The 9,792-nt window shown below is 47.0% G+C and overlaps 1 long non-coding RNA gene across 1 annotated transcript; it reads right to left on the bottom strand.

Annotated features, from left to right (window-relative positions):
• Positions 1-3,196: 3,196 nt before the first annotated feature.
• LOC139048410 (uncharacterized) lies at positions 3,197-4,976 on the bottom strand. Its single transcript, XR_011507676.1, has 3 exons — positions 4,674-4,976; positions 3,773-3,866; positions 3,197-3,578 (listed from the first exon to the last, which is right to left on the bottom strand). It is a non-coding gene; the product is annotated as an uncharacterized lncRNA (long non-coding RNA).
• Positions 4,977-9,792: the final 4,816 nt, after the last annotated feature.

Raw genomic sequence — 9,792 nt, 5'->3', positions numbered from 1 at the left:
AGGAAAGGCAGTAAGGTTGACCTGAGCTAGGGTCTTACCATTCTGTACTTGGTAGGGGGGAATGGAAGTGAAAGGGGGAGGGAGCGAATGTGCCCACGTATGAGCTGGCCGATTCCTTCACAAACCTCCACAGAAATGAGTGTTCACTGCGAGAAAACGCACCGCGCGCCAACCGAGCTAAAGTTTGGTCCCGACGAAACATTATAAGGATGTATAGAGATGTATGCGAAAAGCGAACAGAACGCATTGTGCAGCGACAGAAGCTGCTCACTTTGCGAAGCGCGCGCTGCCGCAGACAGCTGAGATAGTAGCACGGCACCGCTGCACGGACCAGGCTCCGCGGCCGCGGGCATGCCATGCAAGAGGTCGCTCTCCCTATGCGCTCTCCTATCACCGGCACTACACTGTGCTGCTGGTTCCCCCTATCGCAAGCATTGGAAGCTAGCCCCGTAATCGTTAATCGATGTCGGCTCCGCGGTACCAAAGACTAACTCTGGCACAACTTAGGGTGCCTCGATGCGCGCGCCCCCGCTTAGGGTGAGGACATCTGCGTCGTCTGCTACGGCGGCCGCCATTCTCGCTCCCACTGCATGCTCGTTCTCGCGGAGAACGGACTCCTCCGCTTTCCGGCTCCCTATCTCACGCTCGGCAGCGACTGGGGCTAACCCCCTTTCTCCCGCGCTGTTATGCGGAGGGCGTTAAAAGGCTGAATGGGCATTTTTCTTCGTGAACGGAGGCGCGGTAAACAGGATTGCATGGGAAACCTCACTGATGTCCCAATGCAAGTGAGTGAATTTGATCGGTAAGAAAATTCAGCCGACGCGGTCAATGCAACAACGTCTTGGTTCTGCACGCTTTGAAGAAACAGCATCAGCAACGGTAATAAAATATAAAGTCCCCTTTTCGTCTGGTAACAGCCAGATGAATACAAAAGCTGTTACCCAAGCAAACATGAAATCATTTATTCAGTGCTTATGAAAACACACAAAGTTAGAGATTTGTGTTTAATGGGAACGTGAACACTGAACATTATTGCACTTTTTAAAAGTCGACATTTATGTTAAATAGACCGTAATTGATAAAATAGTTGTGATCACTATATATATAGATGCAGACTTCAGACTTTGAAGGAAAAGGCTCGCAGAACTGCAGATTCCAGCTTGCTTACGCAAGGCTGACCCCTGCACAAGTCTTGCTTCCGTGGCCACTAGGATGAGTGCTCGGAATTTGTCGGAGATGAATTCGGAGCCTCACTCTGGCATATGCAGCAGTCAGCATTTTGCTTATTCGTTCTTTGTGAGCCATGCATGTGTTCACTGAGGGTTTGTCTATGCCTTCGAGATAGGCTATCAGAGAACGAAGTGGCGACTTCATGGTGAAAAATTTGCCTGTGCACCATGAGTTGACAGCGGTGAAATGTTCCTCGTAGTTTTTTAAAGTTTTCATGACATCAGCGCTTGGATATACGAGGTTTTGCCCATCCCTGACGTATTCCTTGAGTGCAGTCAGGGAAGCATACTGATCGTCGGGCTTGCCAAGGAGAGCAGCCTTGCACTGCGGACAAGTTATAGATTTCAAAATTCCTTTCAAAATAAAACCGCCAAGGTAAAACAAGATGCGGCACTCGGTTGACGTGAGCTCTTCAATGAACAGAATTTCCGTGTCGTTTATTTCATCGACTTCGCTTTCTGAACATTCCTTCTTGCTATGTGCAAGCAGATCGACAAGGTATTCGCGGTCGTCAAGTTCGTAGCTTGTTGATCTCGGAGTGTGAAGAAAGTGGCTGACGCTGACGAGTCGGAGTGCACACTTCAAGTCATACGCAGTGGGCACTGGCTTCATGAGCCGCACCACAGAAAAAAGGTTTTCTAGGCAGTCTTGCAACAGCCTGCTCGTGAGGAGGAATTCATACCCTTCACTGCCAAGAAGCACTTCTTGAAGGCGAAGGACAGCCGTTGTCGCAATTAGGACCCCTGCTTGCGATGGCTTCCACTGAGATCCAGTGCCCATTTTCAGTTCTCTGATGGTGTCTGTTGCCGTGCGTAGTGTGTCCAAGGCGGCATGATATTTAGTAATGTTCCTGCGGCTTAGCGCCATGGTGGGATGACGCGATGACATGAGGGCATACCACCTAGAAACGAGGTCCATAAACCACGCTGTTGTTTCGGCCTCTGGCTCAATCACTCCTTCTTTTATTAGGAACCGAATAGCTGGTGGGGCTTCACGGAAGAGCTGGACAGCGACTCCTACTTTCATTTTGGTGAAGTGCCCACAACTAATGTGGGTTTCTGACAAATTTGGTGCTACCTTAAGTTCGTTGGCTGCGTCATAATCCAAGACGGCCTGTACATGCTCCAATTTCACCTTCGAGGCCGTCAGTCCGTTCCTGCTTACTGTAGTATCGCTGAGTGTGAAAACTTTTGAGCTTAGAAGCTGTCCTTTCAGGTTCTTAAGGACATGTGCCGGGTCCGAGATGAAAAAAAGTTCCTTCCCTTTTAAGGTTGGGTGAGGTATTGAGCACGAAGTTGTCGAATGGCGGTGGCTCGAAAAGCCAAATTCTCTCCACATAGCGCGGTTTGCTGCACCCATGTCACATGTGATAACACGGACTCTTAGAGAAATCTGGCTGCATATCTGCACTATTTCCAGGACATATGCCTTGAGTACAGAGCCGTCCACGTGCCTACCAGTGAATTCATAGGCTATCACTTGCTTCCATCTCTGGTTTACCCCACCTAGCATAAACACCAAAGCATGATTGGCTGGCTCTTCAGGCTTTGAGGGCAACGTCGTTCCTCCCAGAAGCACGTCTTCGCCACGGTCGAGTTCAAATCCGGGTGCTATCTCCATTTCATCTAAAAAGAGAACGCAGTCTTTCTCCACGTCCTCCATTCCCTCTGCTTTCGACCTCATGACGTCGATCACTTCATGCAGGATACCTGGCAGAAACTTCAGGCCCTGAATTCTTCTTGCTAACGTTCTGCTGGATGGAAGAGGGTAGCCAATCTTTCTGAGTGTTTCATACCCGGTGGTTCCACAAGCAAATTTAATTTTTAGACCTTGCTTTACTGTTTGCGCTGACCACGAATTACCATGATTGTTGTTCCGAGAAAGAGCACGAATTTGGTCTTCATTTAAAAACTTCGTATTTCGTGAGAAATTAGTTGCCTCTTTCTGCAGCTTGCGTGCCTGCATCTGTAGTTTTTTGACAGTGTTCTTAGATTCGTTATGATGTTGTCTAAGCTTATTATTGGCTGCTGTGAGATCTGCAATCTTCTTCCTAAGCTCAGCTGCCTCAGAATCGAGGGGTTGGGTCGCAGTAACTATTGCAGTTTCTTGAAGCCGTGCATCCCTGGGGGTCGAAGTAAGTTGCCCATTAGCATTGTTGGTTTCCGTAGCCGCCAATCTCTCATTTATCTCCCCGTCTGACGAAGAATCAGCGGGAGAAAATTCCTGCGTAGTTGAGGGAAGAACGTTTCTCACTTCTCGTGAAGAATTGTGTGCGGCTGCGTCGTCACTGAATAATGCAGGCACGTGTGCATTTCGTTCCCTTGGTGGCCTTCGCTCTTTAGGAAGTTCTGGAAACAGATAAATAAGAAAAAATGCCCATTACATATATTTAAGATTGTGTTAACTAAAAGCAGAATAGAAGGCGCGCCAGAAAATTTAATATGTATGCGCATGAATCGTTTCCTCACATAACTTTTTCAAATGTAGATAATGAGCCGATAAGCAACGTGGTAACAAATACCAGGGTCAGGAGGCATCTCACCTTTGAATGGGAACACCGTTGGTACAGCATTAGGCTTGAGCTTCTTCCACCCATCCGCGCGGTTCTGTTCGAAGCTGCTGGCTTCGAAATGAGCCTGCAGATGAATTTGATATTGAAATTAGCGGCGCATTTCCGGCTCGATAATGAAAACAATGAAGGCAGCACGCAAGAGAACACAGTAGTCCAAATATCAGTCGAATTACTCGAATGAGAGCCTCAATCTGCACATAACATATCCTGTCTATCTCATTCACTGACTTAATCCGCCATCGCAGAACGAAGCGTCGGGTTAACAGGCCAAAGAACAAATTAGTCGAAATATCAGGCGAATTACTCGAATGAGCGCCTCAATCTGCACATAACAACGATCTCTGTTAATCTCATTTACTGACATAATGCGGCGTCGTAGGACGAAGCGTCCGGTTAATAGGCAGCGGAAGCTACCCAACGCCGCACACATGTCAAAAACAACTTCAGAAATCGTGAGTGAATTAATCAAAATTGGTTCCTGGACCATCCATTTGCACAGTAATTGCCACAGCTTATGTGCCCTTGCTTGTCCTCATGCTCTGTGCCTTGATGCAATGTTTGGGCCCAGACCGCAATTCGCTGGCAAGCGCCTAGTAAAGGCAATTACCTTTGAATGAAAAGAAGCGGCGAAAGCACGCGTGGTACGTATTCCCCAGCGGACACGTGTCGTGCAATTTCGGATGCGAACAAGCAAGCGGCAGACAATGGCCTGTACCGCGCTGTAGTGAAACTCATTTACTTTGTTTTAGTGTTTCACGCAGCTTTTTTAAGCCGAGCAAGAAGAATATTGAACGACACTTAGCTGCCCAAACGCAACAAAATACAAATAAATCGCAACAAAAACAGCACTGAACCAACATGTGGCACTTACGCTGCAGACACACGAGGAGTTCGTCGGTTGCCACTTGTCACGCTTGACTCGCACCAGCCACAGAAGCCGCCTTTTTGGGTCCCTTGGAAAATGGAACATCCTCCAACCATTTCTCGAATGGTTGGAGCACTGAGGAACACAACATCCAGGCATTCTACGCCGATGAAAGCCGCGCGAACGCAGCAGCGTTTCGAGGACGCCCGCACAGCAGCGCGGCGAAGTCGACGCGGGCAACGCAATGGCGGAGGGAGCGCGCGAAAACAGGTTTAGGCGGCGCCGGCTGGTTCAAAGGGTGACCTCACCCTAAGCGGGGGCGCGCGCATCGAGGCACCCTAGCACAACTGGTGTGGTGGCGGCCTCTGGTTGGCGGAAAGAAAGTGCGGGGTTGCCGATGACGATGTGTGCGCTCACTGTGGTTCACAGCGAGCTCGTCAGATGGAACTCACCTTGCCGCTACACTGAGCTGCAGCCGCGGTTGTAATTCAAAACTTTCGCGCGCTCCAGCGACAGCTGCTCCAGATCTGTCAACATGAGCTTTTCTTCGTCACTGTGCGAAGAAGAACGTTGATATTTGTCGTGCATTTCTTTTTTGTGAACACAGGTCTCCTGTATGCACGAATTCTCCGACTGTTGTCTAGTCGGTAGCACGACCCTGCTGGGATTAGCGTAGTGTTGAAAAGTTAGCCGTATTGTCGAAGTATTGTCGAAAAGTTAGCCATACAACGAATTCGTTTACTTATTCAAAATACTTTCACGGTCTGGAGACACTACAGATAGGAGTGAAGAATGTAAAAAAAAAACGTGTATGTAGCAGAAAAGATAAAAGAAAAGGATATACAGCGCTTTGCAAGGCAATGTTGAATTGTTCGCCATGAGTCATGGCACCAATGCTATTGGGAAGCTGTCTCCATGCGATGATTTTTCTAGGGTCAATCAGTATGCACATTTGTGCCGCAATATGGTCCGTCCACTTTCTAACAGTGATCACTTATGCATTATATTTGCAATTTGAATAACAAAGAGGGTCCTTCGAAACATTCTTGTAATCGCACATTTTATGAGAAAGATTCAAGGGAGCGCATTTACGATTGAGGGAAAAGTCAGGCGAGTTAAGGATTTTCTTCTTTCAAGGAGCACTGGAATGATACGAGGAAAGTAATAAGTTGAAATGTGCTGGACAATTCCGGATTCCAGGGATAGAATGGGGTGGTCTTTCTATGGTCCCATATGACGCACACGCAGTCTCATTATAAACACCGCATGGTTTGTTTGAGACTATGAAAGATGGACCATGGACAACACATATTATAAGTCATTGTTGAAGTATCTCTGTGAAACGGGCCATCAGGCTTGTATTTCATCATCATATTCAGCCTGGCTACGCCCACTGCCGGGCAAACGCCTCCCCCATACTCTTCCCTAACTGCTCCAGTCAGGTACTAATGGTGGCCATGTTGTCCCTGCAAACTTTTTAATCTCATCCGCTCACCTAACCCTCTGCCGCCCCTGCTACGCTTCCCTTTTCTTGGAATCTTGTCCGAAACCCTTAATGACCACTGGTTGTCTTCCCTCCTCAAGACATGAGCTGCCGATGCCCCATTTCCTTTTCTTGATTTCAACCAAGGTGTCATTAACTCGCGTTTGTTCCCTCACCCAATCTACTCTCTTCTTATCTCCCTTAACTTTATACTCATAATTGCTCTTTCCATAGCTCATTGCATCGTCCTCAATTTAAGTAAAACCTTTTTCGTAAGCCTCCAGGTTCCTGCCCCGTACGTGAGTACTGGTAAGACACAGCTGTTATACACTTTTCTTTAGAGGGATAATGGCAACCTGCTGTTCATGATCTGAGAATGCCTGCCAGGAGCACCCCAGCCCATTCTTATACTTCTTATTGTTTCAGTCTCATGATCCGGATCCGCGGGCACTACCTGCTCTAAGTAGATGTATTCCCTTACCAATTCCAGTGCCTCGCTGCCTACCGTAAGCTACTGTTCTCTTCCGAGACTGTTAAACATTACTTTAGATTTCTGCAGCTTTATTTTTAGACCCGCCCTTCTGATTTGCCTGTCAAGTTCAGAGAGCATGCACTGTAGTTGGTGCCGCGAGTTACTAAGCAAGGCAATATCACCAGCGAATCGCAAGTTACTAAGATATTCTCCATTAACTCTTTTCACCAGTTCTTCGCAATCCACGTGTCTGAGTACCTCCTGTAAACACACCGTGAATAGCAAAGAAGAGATCGTACCTCTCTGCCTGACGCGCTTCGTTATTGGGATTTTGCTGTTTTCTTTATGCAGGACTAGGGTGGCTGTGGAGCCGCTATAGATATACTTCAGTATTTTTACATACGGCTCGTCTACACCCTGATCCTGTACTGCCAGCATGAATGCTGAGGTTTCGACTGAATCAAACACTTTCTCCTTGGTTAAAATGGGGTATATTGGTTATATTCCGCACATTTCTCTGTCACCTGATTGATAGTGTGACTACGTTCTGCTGTTGAGTAGCTCCACTAAAGGTTATGCCACGTAGCAAAAAAAAAAGAATTTCAGGGTCGCTGGCGCAGTTGAAAAGTTTCGGCGCAGGCAAGCGAGCATCTGCTTTGCCTGAGTCACGTGTTGGAGAGGTATAATCAAGGTGATAACAGAGGAGACGTGAATTCCAAGGTATTTGTAGAGTCGGCAGACGGTAATGTCATGTTATCGGGGAAGCAGACGTGGTTTTTGTAGAAGAGTGACGAGAAACAGTGATGCCTTTATATTGTTACTTGTGGAAAGACAAAGACGAAAGAAGCTATTTACAGGCTATTTACACCGGAGCCCGAGAGTCAGGCCGACACTGGCTCGCGCCAAGGGCACAGACCCACTTCGTCGTTCTCGCGGCGGCTCGTCACTTGAGCATCTCGCGGATAATATCGTAATAATATGTAGTTGTTTTAAGTGTCATCAACCATTTATTGCACATGTAAGCTACACCATCTAGAAAGCTTTGAAGGGGAGGGGAATTTCCGTGGTTAGAAATTTGTTGCTAGATTGCATAATCATCTGCAGAAAGGCGGCAAGTCAAAGAATAAAGGCAAGTGAGAAGGTCAGTAATGTATTGTAAGAAATGCAGAAGGCATAGAACAGACCTTTGCAAGGCGCCGCAGTTTAACGCTGTTGTATATGAACAAAAATTGTTAGCCGCTATGTGCTGAATAAGCTTAACCAGACATTTTTATTCCGCGAGCGCACACTGGAATCCGTGTCTGGGCTGCCTGAGTTTCAAAATAAGTAAGCCTTGTGTAACCAAGCGGAAAAGCCTATGGAAGTTAATTATCGAGCAATCGGTGTAAAATTAAGAGTGCGAAATATAGAACAGCTTGTTAGTAAAGCATAACAGTAGGGTTCCGCACGAACGTGTTTTTCGAAACCGATACTCAGGACTATTGCTGAAGGAAGACGTCTCGAGGAAATTGATTAAGTCTGCGTATATCATATGCTCTAATATTTTGACCGGAAAGAATGTTAGTGAACGCCGGTAATGACTGAATTGACTCTTTAAAGCTTGCGACAAGGCTACTGAAGAATAGACTGAGAACACTTCGGCATTCTACGTAATGTAATCTTAACCGGCCGAAGGAGACACATTAAACGTTCAAGCTGTCTTTCGACAATAACTGCATGAAGAGTAATTTGGTACATTGGCGTAAACGTAGGCTTTAATGAATGCAGAAGTAACTGTGGGGTAGCATTATTCAAAGTGGGTAGCGAACGTACTTTTCAGAACTGTACAGCAATTATCTGAATGGACTGGCACGTTAGATTGAAGTATTTGAATATATGTTATTTTTGTAGCAATAAGACTGCAAAAGTAACGGGGTTATTACGTAGTGCCGCTGGAACAATTTGATACAAAAAAAACCGTCTAGCATTTTTAAAAAGGAGCGCACTACTCCAGATTGGTATCATGGTTGTAATAGAAACGACTTTTCCTTGTTGGTTAACGCGTTATAATACCCTTTTTTTGTTGCGTAGTCCCTTTAAAATATATCTGAAGCACTGAAAATGGGGAATTTGATGAAGGGAGCTTTTCCCTATTGTGCAACACAATCAGTGAAAAACAACAGCGTGTTTTTTGAAGTGCATTCAGTTACACCCGACCGATAGCTTGTCAAAAGTACTAAATTGGCTATCAACTAAATCGGGTCAGGCGTGCTTATATTGTCATGTAGTAGTGACGGCTAACTTGCGTATAAGGCGGCCCTTGGGTTACCTAACAATAGGTCTACCGAAAGGCTGCTGGGAATAGGGGTGCACAACACCCTGGAAGAACTTCGGGAGGCACACTTGGTGATGCAACTTAGTAGACTTTCCAAAACGAGAGTAGGGAGGGATATATTGGAGAGGATCGGCAATGGAGTTCATCCTCCAGCCGGGGATATGAAAATTCAGGTGAAGGGAGAAATGGACAAGGGCTTGTACATAAAACTTTTGCCCAAAAATATGATCCGATACATCACGTGAACCGCAGGGAGGCAAGAGCCAGAGCTTTGCATGCTAAGTACGGCAAGTACAGCGGGGGCAGTCTATGTGGATGTCACCGAGTATAAGAACAAGGACGCATTTGCAGTTGCAGTGGTGGACGGGCGGCGTCGCTTAGTCACCTCTGGATTAGACAAATCCTGCTCCTCAGAAACTGCAGAGGAGGCGGCGATAGCGCTAGCTATAGGTAATATCAAAGCTCTCAGCGACTCTAAAACAGCCATCCAAAATTTGGCGAGGGGCAGGATCTCTGTCACAGTGGCAGGATTGCTGAATCGGGCCACGGGGCGATGCACTACGGAGGTGGAAATTGTCCGGGTACCAGCACACTCTGGAAACCCTAGGAACGAGGCGGCTCACATGAATGCTCGAGGTTTCGTCAGCCGAGCAGGTGAGCCGGACGTTCCGGGGAGGTCCACGAGAGATGGGCTGGTGCCCTTTCACGACATTACTAACCATTACAAACTTGAGCGGTGAATTTACCCGCCCCCGGGCAAGCAATTGGTGAAGGCGTAGGAAAACGTCTGGCGAAGATTGCAGACGAGATCTTTGTATAACCCCTACGTGTTAAATAAAATCTACCCGGACGTTCA

Source organism: Dermacentor albipictus, chromosome 8, assembly GCF_038994185.2.
Source record: "Dermacentor albipictus isolate Rhodes 1998 colony chromosome 8, USDA_Dalb.pri_finalv2, whole genome shotgun sequence".
NCBI lineage: Eukaryota > Metazoa > Arthropoda > Arachnida > Ixodida > Ixodidae > Dermacentor > Dermacentor albipictus.
Note: the sequence above shows the minus strand (reverse complement) of the source record. Positions and strands in the feature narration are given on the sequence as shown.